The sequence below is a fragment of the Protopterus annectens genome, chromosome 6.part0, assembly GCF_019279795.1.
Source record: "Protopterus annectens isolate FY-2018-M chromosome 6.part0, PAN1.0, whole genome shotgun sequence".
NCBI lineage: Eukaryota > Metazoa > Chordata > Ceratodontiformes > Protopteridae > Protopterus > Protopterus annectens.
In genome coordinates this window covers 1,870,271,355-1,870,296,651 of record NC_056737.1, presented here as the reverse complement: position 1 = coordinate 1,870,296,651, position 25,297 = coordinate 1,870,271,355, and positions in this window count along the sequence as shown.

The following is a 25,297-nucleotide window of genomic DNA, read 5'->3' as shown; positions in this document are numbered from 1 at the left end:
AGTCGTAATTTCACTAATGAGGACAGTCAAAATAAAATTTGTCATATTTTACTTTGGGGAGTGAACTGCCAGTCACTGCTACTGAGCACTGTCAGCCAATGCATAGCAATACCAAACAGCAAACAAACAATTAAAAGAAAAAAAAAATGGAATAGAAGACTTTGTGTACCTTTCCAATGATTAATCAACTTTGTTATCTTGCAACAGGAAGCTGTACAGATTTGAATCCTCAAACAACAGTAGTAAGAACAATAATTGAAGAGTATTAACCATACATACCACTTACAAAGACATGTATTTTCAAGGAGTAAAAAGTATTTAGATGTACTGATAATGTGATACTGTATCAAGTCACATTGAAAGTGCAACAGAAATAAGTTATGAAAGTTATCCCTTCTCATTTGACAGTAAATGTCTGGATGATTGTGATATTGCCAACAATTAGGATACCAGTGTACTCACAATATTAAACTAAGACTGCAGGTGTATTCCTCTCTTTCATTAGGGGTTCTCATTCCCTTATGAATGCTTTATTCAGAGCAATTCTATCTCTGTTTTATTGCACATGTTATCTGTATCAGTGCTTAAAGTACTCCCTTGACTATGAACAACATTTCTTACTAAGGAGAACTATCTGTGGTCATTAAAGCCAGCATTTGAATGTTAGAAATGTTGCTATCCCAAATCAGGCAATGTACATTTAGACGTTTTGATGTCTCTTCTCCCTGACACATCCTCAGCAAGTGTACATCAAAGATGAGAAAGTGTGAAACCCTGGTTGTTCCTGCATCCAGATTAATCATAGACACCTGCAAGCTATTAGCAGGTAACACTTCTCAATGCTTGCTCTTGCAGTGCTGCAGTGTTTGCAAGTAATCATGTAAGTCCTTACACCATGTTTACATTCCCTACACTTAGTGCAGAATGTCGTATTCAGGAATGCTAATGATTTAACATCTCAGTTACATACCCAAAGTGCTCACAGGGCTGGCTCTGCACTACAAAAATGTAATTGTGTAGCTAATGCCCTTGGGTTATATTGGGAAGACTCTCTGGACCCAGACATCTTGACACTGCTACATAAACACAACTTTTGGAGAAGTATCTACTCTCTACACTGCTTTATTGTCAAGGTATGTTGCTATTTTTTAGATAATGATTTTAGTGTAACATTAATATGTGAATTGCAATGGCCACACAGAAGCATTTTTTATCTTAATGTTTTTTGTATCTCTTTCTTTTAGCAAAGCCATGTCTGCATTACAAAAAATGTGTTACAGAATGCTACAAGTACTACATTTGTTAGGTTGTATTCAATTTTTGATTGCACAGTTATTGCCGATAAGTATAATATAATTTTGTAGGAAGGTATGTAATTTTTACCTGTGTTAGCAGAAAGAAAAATGTGTTACATTTGTGGATTTCTACACCACTGCCCTCCATAACAGTGCAGGTGGCACTTGTATTAGTTGTCTTACATTTGTAATGCCACATTGTGAATTTGTATTGTTAATGCTGTGTTGTATTACACAGCTAAACCTGTGTTAGCTGCCTTACAGAACTGTCATAGATTGTTGTTGATATTTGATTTAGAATTTTTTGGGGAGGTGGGCTGTCCTGGCTTCTCTGTAGTAATAGGGAACATTAACTTTTAAATAGTTGTGTGCTTTATGGATGCATGCATTCACACATAGTTGAGTTCACAGCCATCATGTCTGTGTATTAATTATATACTTAAATATGTGTTGGCTTCCCGTTTCATGTTATACAGCGATATGGCATCCAAGAAGAAATCTGCACCCAGCAAGCCACCATACACTGATGCAGAAAGTAAGGTCATTATCTAGGCCTTATGTTACCATGGAGCTTTTCTGTTAGGGAGAGGTAGAGGTGGTCAATCTTCCTAAGACAGGATATGGCAGCAAGTGGTCAATGACATCACTGCTGTCTGAGGGCATGGGAGAACTTACTCACAGATATGATACTGGGTAAGTGATATGATAACCTCTGCCTATAGTAGCTCATCTGCAATTTCTTAGGAACAGGTGATTATGGGAGGTGGTCCTGCTACCAAATCATCACTAACTGAAACAGAGGAGTTCTTGTCTAGTGTCAGAGATCCAAATAACTTGGCAGAGGAGTCCAACAGAATCCTTGATGTTGGTGCTGATGTGGAAGACAGACCCAGAGTGTCACATGCAGATCTTCCAGGTATGCAGAATGCAAGTGTTATTGTTATACCTTTATATACCTATATCTTAGATGTCTGATATATATAGAGCCAGTGATAAGCATGACTCAGATGACAATCATAAAGAAATAGAGGAGTTTTTTTTTGGTGTCGGAGTCCAACTGTTCACTACACGTTACAATGAAAACATTTTTAATCTGCATATGTGAGTATTGTTCACTTTTTCTTGTTTCATTTGCATTGTGATACTTATCAGTCAGCCCTCTTTCCTTTTCCTTCCTTACATGCAGAGACATCTGGATTGCAGGCTGCCAGCCTACCTGCACATGGTAATCAGACATTGGGTTATTGTTATTACTGTATATAAAGTAGATTCAGGTCTATATAAGATTAAAATTTGTGTTGCTTTTGCATCTGTTAGAGTTTAACATACCTTTTGTATAAGGAAAATATCTGATTAATTTTATTTTCTATTTCTCTGTCTGCTGTCTTTATTGCTTGTTATCATAGATGATCCTAAGAGTGGCACTATGGAACTCCTACAATCTGATGTCAGAGTATTGGTAGCCACTGAATATGATGGTGGAGATCTCTGGTATAAGTCAGGTTGAGGGTTACACAGTTGATCAGAGGGATATGGTTACTCTGGTTGCAGAGTTTGTAGCATTTCCTGTAGCCATTGTGAGGGCATGGTGCCACACAGGGAGGTTGGTAGGGGTGATCACAGGAGGCCTGCTGTCCACTCTCTTCCTGATGTTGGTGTGTTATTAGATGCTATAAGACTTATGTGAAGGTCCACAGTGGGGGCAAACGCACATTCTACCAGACTCGGAAGAGATGGTGTGACTACTGAACATCTTGCATTCTGACATGCATGACTCCTTGAACCATGTGGGAAACTCCTTGGACAGAATGAATTATACATTGGATTGGGCAGTGTCTCTGATGGAATGTCTGTTGAGCGATGTTGGGCATTTACATAGCCAGAGAGTCGCTGTATTTTTTGGTATTAGCAGACATGGCTATGCAAGATACTGATCATTAAGTGATGCTAGATCCACTACTCTATTAGTCACTGCAGTGTTCATACCTAGGCACGGTATGTCATGAGGTTATGGTCCTGGATGTAATCATAAGAAAAGCTCATTCAACAGACTTTGCTCACATTCAGGTAACACTCTGGCTCTAAACAGGGCTATGGAAGTAGCAGTGCAACTCCTTCAGAGGTGGTTCCTCGGGCCAGGGGTGACAACTCTGAGCTGATTACTGTATCATGCATGGCTCACATCTGTCCAAGATGCCAGGATATAGTGCTAGCACAGGGCTTGATTGTATTCAGGCAGACACACACACACACACACACACACACACACACACACACACACACACACATTGAGCAAAAAAATCCCTTGCCTATACCACCTCACACACATGTGAGATATCTAAACAGTACTGTTGAGTCCTATACATTTGTTGTTACTTGCTGTGAGCTCTGTATACCCTGATAGATGTATATGTTGCTTATTTGCACACACTCACTTCTCTGGTGTTAGACTTCTGTGGTGCTGTGTTCCGCTCTTTACGCATGACTTTTTGACTTGGGGTTGCACATATGTCTGATGTGCACAGGGGATAGCTAATGCTTTCTTATTCACAAGCATGCATTTATCAATATGGATTGCAGAAGAAAAGTTTTTGATTTCCTGTTCCTACTCATTTGTGAATGAGTTCTTCTAGAATTGTTGAACCTCATTGTATTTCAGTTAGTATTGTCATCAAAGCATGGAAGCATTAAATACTTCAGTTTTGTTTCTTGGTATAGTTATGCAAACGAGGGTATAATTGACCTGTTCCATGTTTTACAGACTGTGGTCAATTGAAATGCTTGATGCACAATATTGGTTCTAATATGTAGCTGTATAGTTCAAAAATTTGACATAGGAGATATTACTGACATAACTGTATACCTCAATCAAATGCTCAGCATAGGGGCATATACATATTTCCATATGAGAGTAATCAATTATATAACCTTTTTTTTCTTTACAGGTTCCACACTTACCTTGTCATTACTGCAGGTAAAAATTGTGTCCATGGGGGTTGTCCCTGTCTGTTACTATCAGAACACTGTCATTACATGGTTAAGTAAAGGTTCTGGAGCCTTACAGGCATCAATTTTCCTATTTTGTATGTGGGATCTTAGGCTTTGACCTACATAGTGAATGCATGTGCTATCCTTTGCCTTTTAGCCAGATCCAGGGCATACTGTGCACATTTCCATCTACCAGTACCATCTGCAGCTGGTGATTCATCCTCATACTCCTCATCTGTACCTGCTGCTGGCCATGCCTGTGGTTCTTGAAACTGTGGTCCTACCCCTTGCTGTCCTTATTGAAGCTGTTTCCTGAGAATTATATTGTGTAACATGTCACACTAAGAATTTCAACATAGGTACCTGGGGTGTACTGCAGTGTACCTCCTCATGTGTCCAGACACCAGAACTTTGATTTAAGCAATTCAAACACACATTCTATGATATTCCTAGGTTGAGCATGGGCATCATTGTATCCTTGCTCATTGAGGCTGTGTGGGTTTTTCATGGGTGTCATGAGTCATGGCTCCACTGCATAATCTACATCTTGCACTAGATACCCTTGAGAAATGTCTCCCCTAGCACAACTGGTACACAGCTCACAAGAGTGCCATATGTGTGAGCCATGGAAACCTTCTGTGTTACCTGCACAAACACTGTAGATGACACCTTGGGTATTTCAGACAACCTGATAGTTTATAGAGTTGAAACCTTTTCTGTTAATGTACCTCCTTCCCTGTTCCCTAGGTGGGGCTTTTATTTTTACGTGTGTGCAACCTATGCCCCTTAACACTTCAGAGAAGTGTTCTACTACTTAAAATTCTTGCATTGTTCTTGTTCTTATCTTTTGGATAAGTGAGAAACAGATGTGATCCCTTGCAAGTAGTAGCATTGCATTTAAAAACTGATGTAATATTCTTGAGGCCGTCACCTATGACAACCCTAATATAACCCAGGTGGATCTCTGGAAAGTACCAGTAGCTAGTATACATCATGCTAAATATACCATTATTTTCACTGAGATGGAAACTGCACGATTTGCCTGAGGTGGGGGCAGCAGTGGTTGCATATTTTCTCCCATGTTTCCCTGTCTACCCTGTATATCAAAGCAATTTCTGTGTCATGCAGTCCATAAGTCAAATGGGGAGTAAACACCCTTCTTCATCCTTTTCTTGCCCAAGGTCTGGCAGCAGCAGCAGCACCCCAAGTTAAAGCCTGTTGCACATTCAGCATGCTAATAGCACCAGCGACCCTTAGCATTTTTTTCCAATTGTAATTGTGCTGTTTTCCAAAGAGTATTAGTGTACAGAGCCAAAGCCTACACTGAGTGCACATAATTGATTTATAGCTTCCTGAATAGCTCTGCCATATTGTGCTGGTTAATCAGCGTGTACTTCGTCTCTTTATACTGTCATTAGCATAGTCTGCCATTTATCTGAGTTTGATGGCTCTATACATTGTGTAGAGCCCTTTAATGAACACCAAACAACATGTTCACATATTGGTGGCCCACCACACCACCAACATAATAGCTATACTTTGTATAGCTATTAATGAATTTGGCCCTTGTAGGCTTGCCACCTATCTGGTATTTTTCCAGACTATCCAGAAATCAGAATGATTCTCCAGTAGCCCAGAAAGCACTGTACAAACTCTGGTATTCTATTCAAAGGCATGTACAGAATGCCAGAGCTTTTAAAAAGCAAACTCTTGTCTTTTTTTTCTCAAAAACACATTGCTAAAGTGATGTGGTGGAGTCTGAGATACTCTACAACAACAAAAAAGGGTTACACAACATAGATTAGGTACATACAAAAGGACTTTATGGGACATTCCACCCTAATGATATGGGTGGAGATGGGCTAGGCCAGGGCAGAGTCATATGTAGTGCAGGGGGCATGGCTTCAATCTGGTATTCAGCATTGCAAGAGGTGGCAACCCTAGGCCTTTGGTCTTACAAAATTATTTGGTTAAAATCAGATAGTTGGAAGCTGTGACAAATGGAATAAAACTCAGTTACGTATGCTGCAGCCCATTACTGTAATTCATTCTGTTATTTTGCAATAGTTTAATGAATGTAATAACAGAAAATCAACAAATTAAAAAAAATGCTTCTTTATAATTACCTCTAGTAAGAAAAACAATGGGTATATGCTAAAATAAATGAGTTAATAAATGTTTAATTTCTTTTTTAGAAAAGATTTGGCTCAGAACTTTTAAAAGGGATAACCACATGTGCAAAAATGAGAAAAAGGTGCTGCAGATGGATGGATTTACAGAACTGTATTACTGCTCATTATATGTAGCAGAAAAGTTATTATCCCATTTAATATATGAGAATAAGCTTTAGGCAATACATTGATGCAAAGAAATAGAACAAAAATAAGCTCCGATTAATGCCACAAGGAGGTCATTGGTTACATGCTCAAATAGATATGCTATAGTGCAGGAAGTAAAGGAACATCACTCATAGGTACTGGTTAGTTCCTTTGCTAGTGGTCATCCTGAAAAGGATAACCCAGTAGGTCACTCACAGCAAATGAATTAATGCAACTCCTCTATAAAGAGTAAATGAATTTGCATCTCCTTAAACCTAACGCATTGCATATGCATAGCCAACATCTTGATTTATGTTGTAAAAATTTGGAATTATTTTTAACAAAAAGAGCAATGGTAAAAACGTTTTTTGCATACATATTGCAAGTGATACAGTTTTACATCCTGATCAAAAGTTTGAATTTCTCAGCGTGCATTCTGGTCTCCCTTCCATTCAGGACCTTCTAACTAGCTTTGATTATGACAGATATGGTTTAGGCACTCTTTTGTGGAATATATAAAGCAATGTGGTCAGAATGGACAGGGAGTCATAAGGTGAACAAAAGGGATTGTAATCCTTCACAATACAGAGTTTTTCACATTAATGAATTTGCATGTAGACAGGAAATGCAGTGATGACTATAAGCCCAATACACCTCCATAATATGCTTATGCTGCAAAACATGCCAGCATCCAGACTCCCACAATGTTTTGTTGTCAGGTAATAGTTATTCTATCAAGAGCTGGAAAGTTAAGCTACTACAGATATTACTACAGATATGTATACTTTGTCACTGTTACCAGTAGGCTTCTAATGACTTTGAACATTTTCAGCAAAGATGTCACCAGTATCTCTACTGGTACTCTGTATGTTACATTATCACCACTAGAACAATTGTGACTTTTACATTCTGTAGCAATAATATTTACTGTGACATATCCCTTTTGTTTTATTTATATATATGTCAGAGAAACAAGGGAAAGTTAGACTTCAGGATATGTGGACACATTCTCTGGTGATGCTTTTATACAGTGTGACAGAATACAAACTGAAATGTGTCAGCAAGAAGAAAAGAGAGGGTAAAATAAGGACATTTTTAGCAAAAACACAAATGTTCTTGTTTTCATCTGATTATTCTGCTACCTTACTGCTTCAGTTTAGAAACAGATCATATATTGTAAATAGACCTGAAATGTGGAGTCATTCCATACTGTGAAGCTGAATCCAAATTGTTTTCATGTCCCTGACTTTAGAAGTACAATTGGTGATTTATACATTTGCAAAATAATACCTATTAATCTGTTATAAAATATAGAATTTTGTGTTTGCTAATCATATCTTAGCATTTAAAATAATCAGTGCTAACACCTTAATAATTAGTTTTCCTTTTTAGAATATATATATATATATATATATATATATATATATATATATATATATATATATATATATATAAATATATATAAAACATTGTCTGATTAGTTTAATTTAAATGTAAATCCATGTATATTTTTCTGTTTAAATTACTCTACAAACCTGAAGCAAAAGCTGGTGTCCATCGCTAACTAAACAAAGTGACCCCCAAGACTTACTGCATTAAACATGAAAAAACACTCAACTGCTTTTGGTAATGGCCCAATTGTGTTAAAAATAAAAGTCCAGGTACTGGTCATGCAAGACTGCTTTAAGCTATTGAATCAGTTGTGAAGACATTTCTGCATTTTGCCAAAAATACGGCCATCAATGTACATTAGTAGCATACTTAATATTGTTAAATTATTAATAAATATAGAAGGCCTGGCAACAGCAGGAGCTGGCATCTCACATCTGAGTATAACATATCATTTTCATTTACTGCATTTTCATTGACTGGTTAGATTCTACTTTGATTCTTTTACAAGAGTTGTGTAAGGTGGAATATATACTTAGTAAAAGAAAGCAAATCAAGACACCAGGGAAACACACCTGCTTTTGAGCATTCAGTCTTATACTAACAATGGTGAGTACTGATCCTGCAGTTAGGACTGTTGATGTGTAACAAATCAGAGGTCTATACTGGATTTACTCATGCTAGTTATGCAGATGATGTGTTTACTCATAACACCTATGTGGTGTATAATGTTACACCTTTAAAAGCCAACGTATGCCCTTGCATTGCAGAGCTTTTTTTTGTTGAAAAATAAACTTGAAATCATAAGATAAACAAATGTAAGTATTTTTGAACAATGAAAGCTATTAGAAATGTACAAATAATAATGTTATCAGTGAGAAGTATTTTTTACAGTGATAATAGTAAGTGCATTAACAGTCTTTCCATAAATACTATATAATGGGGAACTATAAATTCACTCCTGGGGTACTGTCCATGGGGTCCCCTTCAAAACACCTAAAACCTATAACATCTAATTTGATATCATTGAGACAATAACATCTAAAACCCAAAACATCTAAAACACATAACACTGAATTTCATAACAGCTAACAGTACAAATCACATGCTCCCCTGCAGAAATGTAGTAAAAAGCTTATTTGGTAGTTTGGTGTCATTATATGTGGAGGGGATGTTATTTTCTTGTGATTTGTAGTGTTAGATGTTATGAAATTTGATGTTCTAGGTTTTACATGTTTTGGTATTGTACAGATTGCTCAGGGGCGATCTGTGTCTCACCTACAAGGCAATCGTGGACCCTGCCCTACTAGAGATGCTCCATATCTGTAAGACTGACTCCTCATGCATTACCCACTCAAAAGGCCTGAATCTAATAGGTAACATCAACAAAACCTGCTGGAGAGACAGGTTTGTCTCCCAGAGGCTGCCCTGTCTCTGGAATAGACTTCCTGTACATGTCAAACAGAGCACCTTGCTGACCATCTTCAAGTGCAACCTTGATGAGTGGATGGGAAACCACAAATTTGTCCCTGGGGTTCCATCTGTGTCCCTCAATGACAGGGGCAACAGGTACTGACTGAGGATTTAGTTTTGGGGATAAACTCTTGGCTAGGTTTGTAAGGGCCCTATGGCTATTAGCCTAGTAACCTCCTATGATCTCTTAGCTCATCAAGTCTTGTGGTAGAAAAATTATGCACTTCCATGACATCAAAGTCAAAATTCTCTGCATCAAACTGTTCTGTGGTATTTCTGAGTGATCTGGATAAGGTATCAGCCAAATAAAGAAGTTTACTTGTGTGTAGACCATTTTGAAATTATACTTTTACAATTTTAGCATCATTCTCTGTAGTCTTGCTGGAGTGTAATGCATAGGCTTCTTTAAAATAGTGACTAGAGACTGATGGTCAATTTTTATCTGGATAGCTCAGCCATAAATATAATCATGGACCTTTTAACATGCGAACACAATTGCCAAAAGTTCCTTTTCAATTTGAGAATACTACATCACAGTTTAGGTAAGAGTTCTAGATGCATAGGCAACAAGTCTGCTCTCTTGAAGAATAACTGCACCAAGACTGAACTTTGAAGCATCACAGGAAAGAACTACCGGTTTGTGGACATCATAGTATCTCAATGTAGGCAGGTTAGCAATTTACTGTTTGAGGTTAGCAAATGCTATCTGGTGTTCCTCTAACCATGACCAGGCAACATTTCTGCATGTCAGATCTCTTAAAAGCACTGATAACTCACTAACATCAGGGATAAATTTGCCCAAATAGATAACCATACCAAGAAAACTCTGTAGGGCTTGTTGGACATTGTCTGGAGCTGACATTTCAAGAATGGCTGCTTGTTTAGAAGGACCTGGTTGTAAGCCCGTACTGGTAAATAAATGACCTACATAAGTAACTTCTGGTTGTCCAAATTTGCACTTCAGAGGACTCAGCTTTAAATTCACTTCATGCGCTCTTTCCAGAACTTTCCTGAGGTTTCTGTCAAGCTCTGCTTCACCCTTACCTCCAACTAGTAAATCATCGACTATTATTGCACATGGGTAGCCTGAAAAAATTTGCTCCATTGCACACTGAAAAACTTCACTGTCAGAATTTATTCCAAAAGGCATCCTGAGGAATCTTTATCTACCAAATGAGGTACTGAATGTAGTCAGTAGTGAAGATTTGTGATCAATTAGCATTACTTACCAAAATTAACTCTTTGCATATAAGACAGAAAAAAACAGTGGCATTTGACATGAGGGTGGCAATGTCCTTGTCTGCATGCATAAGATGATGAGGTCTTTTTAATGCCTTGTTCAAGTCTCTTAGGTCAGTGCATATTCTGATTTCATCTGAATTTTTCTTATGAGGAGCTACCATGGAAGACACACCCAATCAGATGGTTCTGTGACTGGACAAATCACAACTTGCTGCACCATTTTGTCTAACTGGACCTTGACTTTATCCTGCATAGCTACTGGAACTCTCCTTGCTGGTCTGACCACTGGACTAATCTCTGGATCTACTTTCATTGAATGCACAACTGGAAATTTGCCTAATTTGTCGTCAAGCAGTTTCATTCTTAAACTGTCTCTGAGACCTAATAATGACTGCACATGTCTTCTGACTACATAAAATTGCAAACTGTAACTGTTCCCAGCTAAATAGCATGAAAGCACTACTAAGCCTTCAGTTTGAATCTCTTCACCTCCATAAGTAACAAGCTTTGCACAATTGATCAAATTAAGTTGCTCACCAGCTCTCACTTTAGCAAATGTTTCTGCGGACATTACATTACACTTTGAACCAGTGTCTACTATGAGCTCCATGGGTTTGCCATTGATCAGAACAGTACAAGATACTTCATTCTTTGTTGACAAATCTACTGCATTAACCTTTTCACTAACCACTGATATACCATCTACATAGAAAATAGGGTTGCATTTTTCTACATGATCAACTTGCTTTTTTGAGTGACCTTTCTTAATAATGAGGCTTGCTTGATTTACAAAACTTTTGAAAATGGTTACATTTTTTTACACTTGTGACATTGCTGACCAAATGCTAAGCACTTCTCTCTTTTAGACTCATGGTTGGCACCACAATTACAACAGTTAATAATAAGACTTGACTTGGGTTTTGCTGAGTTACTCTTATACTGCACTGAGCATTCCTTTTTACTGAGCTATTCTTGGGACTTGCTAGAAAGCTATGGGTCCTCCCTGCCAAACCCACAGAGGTTGTGGCTGCCATGTGCTGAGGCCTGTTTCTGCTTGCCACATGTTGCATGCTGTCTATGCTTGCTCTAGAGGCTGTTGAAACCATGCTCTTACCATTTGCAAGCATACTTGTGTGCCTTTCTATGAGCTCATAGATTTGACAAATCTCTATGGCTTTGCTTAACATTAAATCACTGTCAAAGCAAAATCTTTCTCACTGCAGCACTATTAACACCACACACAAGCCTGTCCTTTATTAACTCATCTTTCAAGTCACTAAATCTACATGTTTTGGCTTTATTTCTCAAGTCAGTGATATAAGCTGCAAAAGTTTCACCTGGCTTTTGCTATCTTGTATAAAATAAATGCCTCTCTAATGTAACATTTGTCTGGGGGTTGCACATTTCTCTAAGTTTACATTTCAAGCACTCAGGGTCCTCCCTTGATTCAGCTGGTACCACAATATGGCAGTTTCTCCTGCTCCTGCATGTACTTCTGGTGGATACACAAATGAACTCTCTCTTTCAAAAGCCTCGGACCCAGCTAAGTTAAGCAAAATGAATGCCCTTGTACATGCATCTTTGTCAGAAAAAGCTGCTTATATGAAAATATTGTATTCCTGCTCAAATACTCTCCAATTATCTGCTATATTATGATCAAACACAAGTGGACTTAGTCTGCAAAATGGCTCTGCCATAGCAACACACAGTAGTGAATGTGCTTGGCATTATGTACGAACACACACACACACACATAAATTTATATGCCAGAACTTTATGCCAGTATTTATAATTATACCCAATAGCACAACAACCTCTTTGAAATAACTGCACTTTGCTAAATAAGTCTCTGTAGCACAAAAATACTCTGAAACCAATGTACTTTATGAAACCACTCATCAGTATAAGAAAGACTTCAAAATGACTGTACTTTGAGAATAAACTGTACACAGTAGAAAAAGTTCAGAGTAAGAAACACTTCGAGATGAATGCATTTTGCAAATGAACTGTACATAGCACAAGAACCTTTCAAAATGGCTGTACATTTGCAAAATAATTCTGCACATTGTAAGAAACACTGAAATAGCAGCACTCGGTGAATAAATGTACATAGCACAAGAAACTTTGCAAAATGGCTGCACTTTGACTGCACTTTGCAATATAAATGTACTTTGCACACAGCAAACTCTGAAATATTTGCACCGTAATAAAGCACACACTCTGCAAACACTATGCACACTCTGAGATACTTCAAACAACTCTAGTTATGCTTTGATGGCTTCGGTCAATGCCAAATAGTAGTTTGTGCCCAAACCTGGTCTTTGAATAAAAATCATGCAGTTGCCTTGCTCCTTAAGCTTATTTTGCCCTTTTATTGTACTTGTTATGCCCTTTTAATCTCTTATCATGCTCATTATACTTTTCTTGTGCCCGTTTTACTTTAAACATGCTTGTTATGCAAACCAAAGTAATTCTGACCCCACATTAATATCTCTGCTAGTTTTATCAAATATCATAGTTTTCAACATTTTGTTTAATTAATAATGTGCTTTGTGCCCTTTGTTTGATTAATAATATGTTTTGTGCTACTCATTTGATTAATAATGTGTTTTGTGCCTTATAAACGCACCGTTTCATTTTCTTTGCCATATAAATAATTTGTGCAATTTTCTTTACGTTAAGTTCATTTCTGGCCCTTTTTTGTTTGTCTGTGCTCTGTTTCACTCAACCAGCTTAATCTGCCTTCTACCTTCAACTCTGCACCTCATGTCTTGAAGAAGTTGCTCTCTTAATCCCGGTTTTGACACCATGTCACTCGTCTGGTCAGGATAAAACAGACGAGCATTCAAGGGTTCAGTTCAAGGAGCTTTAGTAGACACAAACACATCAGAAATGAGGCTTTGTAACTTAAACTTAAATAAACTTATAAACAGACTTACTACCACACTCATACATGTTAACACTCTGGCTGTTCTTTCAAAATGGCACTGCTGCCCGCATGTGCTCAGTATTTATATGCATGTAGTACATCTGGACATGCTTGTTAAAGGTACATACACACAGTCTGATCTACAGATGCTATAAGGAGTTTTGAGTGTTAACTGGAAGTACAGAAAAAATATTTTATAGGCTTGAATGAGATAAGGAAATAAGGAAAGGACAAGTGTCCCTCAAGTGTGCACAAGGTAAAGAATACATTTTAAAGGATATGCTTGTTGTTTAACAACAACAAGCAAAAACTGTTAAGAAAATGTCGATAGAAATGGTTTGGGCATATTCTTTCTTGATTTTTTTTCTTTTAAAGAATTTGGCTGAGCATATTTTGGAGAACAGAATAAAGCCAGGGAAGGTCGAATCAGAGTTGTAATTAAAAATGGACTAAGTGAACAGTTATCAATATGTGAATATAAACCTGACATATGACTTGATCATCTGTGTACAGGCTATAGCTAGCTCTGGATAAATGATATATACAGTGTTTCTGTGAAAGCAGTGCAGGATTTTAAATAATCTGTGCTTCACTGGTGCACCATTTGTTTATGTGTGCACATGTATGACATAAAGCTGGCAGCTATAACACTGAATGCTGTTCTTGCTGTCAGTATTGCTTATGTATTGGATTGTGAATTTTGGGAACATATAGCTTACTGAAGCTTTACAATGTATATTGTTTTAATCCTTCCAGATGCATGCATATAAGGTATATGCTGTACTTATATTTTAAGGAAATTATGATGGTAGTTCCTAAGAAGATGTTGATGTGTGAGCCACTGTCTGAACAATCATCAATATAAACAGAAACAGATCTATCAAATTTACAGGGGATAATCCACAATATTTTTGGAGGAGTTCGAACCACCATGCACCCTATATGGGGGCTAAACCTCATAACACCTTATTACAATATACTAGCCGCATGGTTCTCAAATGTGGAGAAGAGAAACACTTAGCAGGGATGACAATAGTTCTTGAATGTATGGAGATTTCTTGACCCAACTCAGAACAGTTACAACAATTGAGGACTGCTAATTTTGGAAAAAGGGAACTGAAAAGATTACATCCAACTAGATGATTTTCACTGAAACACAGGTTTTTTTTTTCAAATAATTTAAATGCATAAAACAGTAACTGTGTTTTGTCCACTATCAAATGACTAGAAGCCACAGCAGCACTGTGGTGGAATTCACCTTTATTCTCTTTGCATCTGACTGAAATGACTAATCAACTTTGGTTATACACTTTCACTCTGATGCACATGCCAGTCAGGTACCAAATACTCTGTGGATGTACAATACAAACAGCAGTAGGCAGAAGAGGATTTGGGGATGTTCTGAGGCCTGTAGTGGAAATAATTAACAAAGATATACGTGACCTTTAGACACTGGACCCAACCCTGTTTGCCTACTAAACCTGGTAGGGTTCTTTGAGATGGTCACCAAGGCAATGAATGAGGGTAAAATGATACATATCACCCACCTGGACCTGGCTAAGTTGATCAATGCACTATCTCACTCAGGTATAATTGACAAACTCACTAAACTGGGCATAAACCCTTATATAACTCATTGGATTTCCAGCTGGCTCACAGACAGGACTCAGGAAGTCAGGATTCATGATACTATCTCCACTAAGAGACTGATCACCAGCAGGGTACCTCAGAGCTCCATCCTGAGACCACTCCTAGTTAGCATCTATTTCTCGGAGGTAAAGACTAATGTCAAAGGCCTTTGGTTGACCATATTCACAGATGACTGCAAAATTTGAACTGCCATAGATTCCCCCATGACACAAACATCTTACAAGAGGGTCTAACACAGACAAATGATTGGTGGCAAAGTCACAGACTAAAACTCAATACCAAAAAAATGCATTTTAATGCCTGTTGGGAAAACTGCTACCCAGGATAACCACTCTATTGATAACACACCACTAAGAGTTGACCCAGTAGTCAGGGATGTGGGAACATATGTAGACAGTAAACTGGCCTTTGGCCAACTTGTAGCCAAGGTAGGAAGAAAACCTTTCTGTGTCATTCAGCTTAAAAGTAAGGGCATGGCCTCCGGGTCAAAGGAAGTCATAGTGTCACTTTACTCAGCCCTTATCAGACCCATCATTGAGTCTAATGCTCCCATAAGCATGTATTTGACTAGACATATGCAACAGTTCGAGTGCCCACAAGGTTTTCTTACCAGGAAAATCCAGGGCATAAACAAATTGTCCTATGTGGATCATCGTAAAGCCCTATCACTATACTTTGTCTCCTACAGGTTACTGAGAGTCAATTATACATGGCAAAAAAGGCATCCTCAGACCAAGTTCTGATGGACCTTTTACACATCCACAAAAAACAGCATCAGAACCTCTAGATAAAAGATTTAAAATTTTCTTGTGACATAAATAAGACATGTTGGTGAGACAGATATGTGTCTCAGAGGATCCCCATGCTCTGTAACAGGCTTTCTATCCATGTGAAGCAGAGTCCTTTCCCAGCCCTATTTAAGCGTAACCTTGACCAATGGATGGGGAACTGGAAATTCACCCTGGATCTGTCCACTATGTCTTTGATAGACAGAGGCAGACAGTAATGCTCAAACTATCATACTCCCCACATAACTTCTATAAACTTCCTAACTAACATGCCACCTCCTAATAAATGCCCTTGACACACAGGGACACTAATGAGTTGGACTACACATCTAGGCTTATAAAAGTGGTTATTAGCCTAGTATATACTTATGACCCTATTAACTGGTATTAATTGATATTATGGACATCTAACTGGGGAATTACTGTATTTATGATCTCAGGAATAATAATATGAGAGCATGTATGTTCCCAAAACTCTCAATAAATTGCAGGCATTTCTAAACATCTAATATATCCATTCTGATAATTAAAAACTTTACAGATGCTGTTCATGATGGCATGTTTTTTATAGTTTGAAATGCTCACTACTCGTCATAGTAACTTGCTGTTTAACCATCTGCAAATTACAAATAGGCATTAATAAAAATCCAGACCCATGTGCAATTCTCCAAGATTCCATGACAAAAGCTCCAAAACTAATTCAGCTAAAACACGGATGAAAAACTAAGCCCAATAAAATGTTATTTCTGTTAATAACAAAAAAAAATCATTCATTATATATAGTAGAATATTAAAGGACAGGACAGACCACAAGATTTAGAAAACAGAGTAGTTTATTTTATAAAAACATAAAAATGCATTGTTTTCCATTAACAAATCGTATGTTTTAACAAATCTTCACAACAAATTCCATCAGTACCACACCATACAGTTTGGGAAATTTCTTTCAGTAAGTCTCTCGGTCTCTCTTTGAGCCTTTCATTAGCTCTATCTTTTGGACTCCCTATAACAGGAATAATCTCCATCTTCCTCCTGGTGTCTTCTTCCAGGTCTTCTTTCATTCTGTTGTCTCTCATCCAGAGCTGCTGCTCCCAAAATGGAGTGATAATGCTCTTAATGGGTTTTCCTTAACCATTATTTTATATAACATTTGTTGTTTTATTAAGCATACCAGCTAAGCTAATACAGCACAGTTTATTTCTTCTTTTATGACAGTAGCAGCAACACTTCTCAGGAAATTGCAAAAAAAGTTCCACTTCATTCATAAAGAAACACTTTTGCCTTATATGCTTAAAAGAAACAATTATTACTTTTAATAGTAGTTCTATTTGCACACTGTACACACAAGCACAGCACTTTTAATGATATTTATATTCATTTGGATGCTTTATTTGTTGACAGTTGTGGAAATGTTGTGTTATGTATGTATATGTATATCTATAGCTATATATTTTGTGTGTGGGAGACAGGCAACTGTTCAAATCCCCTAAATCAAAACTGAATGTGCTGGTAAAAATACACAAGTGGAGTTTTCCTATTTCCTCTCTATTGTGCAGCCTTGAAGTAGATATATGTAAGGTTGGTGGTGGGGGTTGACTTGCCCTTCATAAAAATGCCTCTGAAGTCTACCTAAACTTGCTTTTGTTGTATTTTTTTGGCAAATTCATTTTTGATTTAAATGGATTTGATTGATCTACACAAATCCATGTGTGTGTGTGTGTGTGTGTGTGTGTGTGTGTGTGTGTGTGTGTGTGTGTGTGTGTGTGTGTATGTGTGTATGTGTAAATAGATATAGATATAGATAGAGATAGAGATATTGTGATAGAGATATATTTATATACCTCTCAACCTCTAAGCACAAGAAATCTAGATAAAGGCAAACATAATAGGGGTACAAAGACCCAAAAATAGGACAGGTTGTAAATATTGCCCTTATAAACATAGAAAGTTGCTAGAAGAATAGGTTTTGTTTTGGCATACATATCATGAAGGGCATGAAGCCTGAAACTCAAATCTCTGTCATTATTTAGTGACGTCAATCCTCAATGATTTTTCAGAAGACCATCAATTTTATGAAGAAAAGAACAAAATATGAGGCAAAAATCTGGACATTATGTGAAGATCAGAACAGTTGGGAGGTTTGTAGGTGGATAGATATTAATGGATATAGATATAGATGTGTGTGTGTGTGTGTGTGTGTGTGTGTGTGTGTGTGTGTGTGTGTGTGTGTGTGTGTGTGCGGGCGCGCACATATATGCAACACAAAACACACACAAACACACTCAGTGCAAGCTTTATAAATAAGATAACTGATAACTAAGGATGCAGTTTAGAAGGGATTTCATGGCTCTTAACCAAGGAGCCCACAGGCTTAAACTGTATACTAAATAAAATCTCTAAGCCATGAGTACATGATTTTGTTTGCATTTTATGCAACATGTTGGAATATTGCTTGTTCAGCACTGGGACTCTGCACATGACCCTGTGATATTTATGTGTAAACCAATGAAAATTAAGGAAATTAGGGTCTGGCAATCTCATGTATGCTATTAATGAAGACTACAAAATTGCATTTACATTGCTTAAAAACAGATTTCTCTTTAGGCGAAAAAGTGTGTGCTTTTGTAGAATCTTCCTTTTAATTAGCAGAAATCGGAATATTTTTCAGACCTCTTCCTGAAGACAGATTAAGATAGGATACCAGAGGACGTAGTAAGAGGACAAAGGGAACGCATTAATCTTTGGTGGTGGGTACTGGTTTGATGTTCAAAGAGGAATAAGGATTTTTTTTAACTAAAGACAAGTTTTTAGGAATATTTTTTTCCAGAATCTGATCATATTTCAGTAAAACTGTAGGGTGGATCAAAGGAAGTGAGGTGTGTAAAGGATTTTTCAAAATTATTTTTAAAAATACTCAGCTGTACCTAATATCTATAAATGAGCTATTTATATAAATGGTGAGAGATCAGGCATTACTGGGTATAGAAGGGTATGTTTATTCTAATATAATAGTTTGGCATTTACTTTATTTAACAATTGGATATCAGTGCAAAAGAGCATCAGAAATTATAAAAAATATTTCAGCAGACTATGCGTTATGAGTAAATGCTACTGTAAGTAACATTTTTTGAAACTGAAACACTACAATTGAGTTGAAAAGGAAAAAGAGTTGTCTGCAGAGTGTGCAAAATGTCAAAATTAAACTAAATGAGATAACAAAAATGCACAATGTGTATTGAACTATTGACCTCTTTAAGAAAAGTCCTTATAACTCCAACAAAAGCAGCAAGCAAATAACTCCAAAAATCCAAAAAGTAAACAAAAGCTGTGTCAGTACGAAGAAATTTATTGTAATCCAAGTCAATAGTAAGTGCTTTTGTCTCTTATGCAAGAGACTTCTTCAGACTATGGCTTTACCATAAAAAACATATGGTTTAAATACTACATCAATTAACATTTTAAACCACCATTTAACATTTAAAAGCACAGTGACATAAAAGTGCACAGTAATCATGCATACATTAATGCTTCAACCTCTTTCTTTTTAAATACATTACAAACTCTTCCCTGTTATTTAATCCTGGAGGGAAACAAGCATTTAGTTTAACTTGCCAACAATATTCTAGCCAACCTAGTTCTTCTTCAACATTTACTGACTTAATATTTTGATGCACAGTGTCCAAAACTATACATTTAAAATTAATTTTACATTTCTTATCAACATAATGTTTGCTCATAGCATTTTTGTATCTCCATTACTAATAGCATAATTATGTCATAAATTCTTTTGTATAGTTCTCTCTTTGTTCTTCCCACATAAAATGATCTACATTCTGAACACATCAGCATAAATAAATAAAATTTTTTGATTTACAAGTAAACCTCCCTGGGGCTTGGACTATTGTTTTCCCCACTAATAATTCACTATTATCAGTAAATAAATATTGGCAATAGTTACAATTATAACATTTAACCATCCCTTTTCTTACCCCAGCTTCTTTAACTTTATTTAGTTTACTTTGAAAAAGATCTTTAAAGTTTCTAGCCCTTTTCTGTACAAACTTGGGTTCATTCCCTATTTTTTCCATGATTGCTCTATTTCCTTTTAAAATTCCCCAGTTTCTCCTCACTATATTCTTTATAGTGTTCAAATCTGTACTATTTTGTATTGCTAATGCTGTACTATAATTTTCATGTGTTTTATCACCAACATTCGTGTTGACATTATTTTCAATATTTTTCCTCTTAATTAATTCATCAGTGAACAACCTTTGTACTTCAACTTGAGGGTATCCTCTTATTTCCATCCTTTTTTCAAAAATTTAAAGCTTCAAGCTCAAACAATTCATCATCTTTAGTTAAATTACTAATCCTTTTAAGTTGTCCCTTAACAATATTAACTTTAGTTCTTTTAGGATGCAAACTAGAATAATGCAAATACATATTATTTTGAAAATCTTTCTTATAAATCTTAGAAATTAATTTGTTATCATATTTATATATTGTCATATCTCAAAAATTGATTTTATCATATGTAAATTTTATATAAGAACAAACATTATTAATGTAATTTAAAAAGTGATTTAACTCATTAATAGTACCATCCCACACTACAAGGACATCATCAATAAATCTTAACATCTTGACTATATGTTTACTATGTTCACTTTCTAAAATATTGGCTATTTCCCAACCTTGCATAAACATATTAGCATAACTAGGGGCTAGAGCAGCACCAATCGCAATGCCATTTGTTTGGACATGTATTTGATCATAAAACTCTAAATAATTATGGCTCAAAATTAAATCAATCATCTCCATTAATAACCATACTGTACTTGAGGAGAACACTTTAGATTCTAATAGCTCTACCCTTACTGTCTCCATTCCTTCTTTATTCAGAATCATGGTATACAAAGAATTGATATCTAATGTAACCAGTATATGTGAATCAGACACCTGAATCTCTTCCAGCTTTTTATACAATCATAACTATCTTTTATATAAGTCTTACCCCTTGGTGCTACCCTCTGTAGATGCTTGCCAACAAACACTGACATCCCTTCAGTTTTGCTATTTCTACTCTGCACTATGGATCTTAATGGTGGGGAATCTAGGTTTTTATGGATCTTTGGAATACCAAAGATCCTACTTAATTTTGGGTTGTTATTAGATAGATTTCTTTTAGTTTTCTCATCTATTCTTCCTGTGTAGAACCATTCTTCCACACAGGAATCAATTAATGAAAATCCCTTTCTTACTTCTGACATATTCACAGGTCTATAAAAATTTATGTCAGACATTTCTTTCATTTTATTTTTATATTCATTTCTATCCATCAATACCATAGAACCACCCTTGTCAGCTTTAAAAATTAAAATATCTTCATTCTTGATTAAAGCATCTAGACATTCCTTTTCTTTTTTTGTTAGATTGTAATATCTAAATCTAATAATTGTTAGATTATAATATCTAAAATTCGTATAATTATCTAACATTTAAAGCATCTGAAATTCACATACATTAAGGAACATTTCTAATTCTTTGATTAACGGTGGATTATAGCAACTCGGTTTATACATTTCACAATTACCTTGCATTTGTGCACCAAGTAAAATGTTCAAATTTAATTTCCTCATATAGTCTCTAATTCCATTGATCATCACCAACTTATTCGCTCTTTGCACTGGAGCGAAATTCCACCCTTTACTTAACACACAATAATCTCCATAAAACAGTTTTTTACTGGATAGATTAATAATTTTGAAATTTACAGTACCTAAGTCTTCCAGTATTGTTGTTTCCTGTTCCAGTTTTTCCCTGGACCCTTTCTGCCATACCAGTTTTTTGTGGCCATTGCTGCTGTTTATTCGAATAATTAAATTTATCATTGCTTCCATCTGCCATCACTTGAGCCCACAATCTCACTTGATTGTCAATTCTTTGATACACATCAATAACTTGATTATTTTCCGCTATTACATTTCCTTTTTGCTGAGGTTCCATTCTAATATAATAGTTTGGCAGTTACTTTATTTAACAATTGGATATCAGTGCAAAAGAGCATCAGAAATTATAAAAAATATTTTAGCAGACTATGTGTTATGAGTAAATGCATTTTGAACAACTAAAACACTACAATTGAGTTGAGCAAGGAAAAGGAGTTGTCTGCAGAGTGTGCAAAATGTCAAAATTAAACTAAATGAGATAACAAAAATGCACAATGTTCATTGAACTATTGACCTCTTTAAGAAAATTCCTTATAAGCTTTCATCTCAAATCATGCTTCTTCAAATTTAATACTTTATATAAGTAGCCATTTAAATACTTGATAACTAATCATAACTATACCAGGCCACATTCATTATACAGATGCATATAATATAAATGTTTTGCATTTTAAAACAACTTTTATAGATTCGGAGATTCATAGGTTTATAGGTAAATACTAGACTAGCTGCCCTTGCAGACCATTTTAAGCCTAGTCAGTTTCCCTTTTTTTGATCAAATTAACCTGTCCCATTTAGTTAGAGATTGGCATTATCCATCCCATGATCGATAATGATATATTCCCCTTAATGAAAATAAGTAGGATCATACCATAGATGATTTGAGAAGAACCACTCATGGGATAAAGCATTTAGGAACTTCCTGCATCCATTATTAGTACAAGGAACAGTCCTGGGGTAATAGATCCAAGTTACTGCTGAATATGGAGAGGGATGAACTTTGTTTAATGTGGATGGGGAGTCTGTTCCAGAGCAGCTGTATCCTCTGCAAGATATACCTATCCCCCCAAACCATTCTTTTGATGTTGCAGAAGATGTTTAGATCCCTAGGCCTAGTATTTTTGATGCCTTTTGACTTGCTGAAATGCAGTAAATCCATCAGTATTGGTTCATAAGATGCCTTGTATGCTAGACACAGGCCACCTCTTAGCAGACTGTAGGATACCTATTATAGTGAAAGGTTATGAGCCAGTCCATGTACAACATTTTGATTAGGCTTTGCCTCTTTTACTTAAAGTGTCTCTGTGGGCATTCCAGTTGTTGCATGTGTCTGGACATGTTCATGCCAAAAGGGGAATTATATTGAATGACTGACTTAATGAGGACTGAGTAAAGGAAGATAATGACATCCCTAGATTTAGACATAATCCTTTTGTTCATAAGCTTTGCAATATAGAAGGACCATCTTACAATAATGAGCACATGTTTATCTTCATCATAGTCAAGCTGTAGCAGTAATAACATTGACTTCCATCTAGATTCCATTGACAACAGTTAAATGCAATCATCCCCACCTCTAACAAGAAATTATTTTTTTTCAATTTACCCGTAAGCTGAATGAGTTAATGAAGATTTACTGTTCCATAGCTTTTATGTAATATGTCAAAACTTTTACATTTATTATAGCCAAATATTTTACTATAAAACTTCTTAACATTTCTGTCAGTGTAAATTCTAATCTTGGATGTTTGAAAGATAGACAAAAGTTTAATTTGAAAACCTGTGGAGAATAAATGAACATAAGCTTGTATTAGAATAAATATTTAGAACATATACTTTGAAATGTTACGGTTGTGTTTAACAGTGGAATTATATGAGGACCTCTGATGGCAGGTTGTATCATCATAGCAGAACTGCCATACATCTGGTGGAGTTTTGGGATTGCCAAAAAACATATTATTTAAAAGATGGGGTGAAGTTAATACAAAACAGATGTGGAAAAGAATTAAGTGTATTGCATTCTTAGTATCTTTGAAAAAAAATTTCAGGTTTTGCCGTCTTTTACATTTTATTCAGCATAAAATATGACCTTTTAGCATTTGGGTTAAAATGTGGGTTTATATGCATGGGAAACTGTATATGAGAAGAATATGAGGAGAAAGCATACAAACGAGATTGAAGAAATCTATTACTTTAAGAAAGGATGTATATTTTTTTAATCACTGGTACAGGTATTTTTGAATATTTGGTAATAAGACAGTTTGATGGGATGATAATGACATGGAGTGGAATATGTGACAGTGTCATATATGAATAAACTGTTGGAATAATATAAAGGTGAAACTTGGCTTTTCCACAAATATATTATTGAATATATTTTTGTCAAGCACTTTGTAAGGAAATCTAGATGTCTGATTTTTTTAAATAAAATGGGCTCATGTCATTCAACTACATTTTGCAACAGATTCAATAGAGTGAAGAAAAAAAATTATTTTTTTTTAGAAAAACAACATCACTGAATGTGTCATAGTGCGAACTGCTTTCTTAGAGAATAATACTAATAGCAAATTAGAAATAGTTTCATATGTCAAAGTATTGTTGTTAGCATATATTACTATGAGTTTAAGTAAAATATTTTAGCACCTGCATTCTGTTGTCAACATGTTCAGAAGTGTACTTTTGGGCACAGAGTGAGTACTTAAGCAATGACATTGAGAGATTCAATTAAATTGATTAAAGCAGAAAAATGAAAGTTCATAGGTAGTTACTAGACATGTAGTCTAGGAGACCATTAAAGAGTATAGCCCAGTTGTCCTAGAACACTGTATATAGTTACTAGTCATGAGGTCCAGGAGACCACTAAGGAGTCAAATCCAGTCTCTAGAGGGTACTGTCTGGTTAAGTGGCTTACTCAGAGTTACACAGTAGGCCAACAGAGGCTGAAGGTTGCAAACATTAAACTACAGGAAATGACTCATAGCCTTAATCCTCTGCACTTACTGCTGAATAAGTTTATAAACATTATTTAAGTTTCCCAATTTGCAAGTTAGTCTATGAGATTTGCAGTTGTTATTTATATATATATACACACACACACACACACACACACACACACACACACACACACACACACACACACACACACACACACACACACACACACACACACACACACATATATATAATATATAAAAAGACCTGCTAGAAATTATTACTGGAAAAACACAGAAGCCAAATGTGTGGACTCAAGTGGTAGGCTGGCAAAGGAGAAAACTGTGCTGCATGTGAAGATTAGTGTCTGGTACTGATGAACAGACTAATTACTACTCATAAGGACAGAGCTGAGATAGGGAATGGGCTAAACATCCAAGCTTGAAAGAAGGGCTTGTTTATACAATCACTTACAAAAATAGACTTAAAAAACAAATTTTGTTAATAGCATAGTTCAGAAAGAGATACAAAATGCTTGAATGCCACACAGAAAATATTGCCCTCA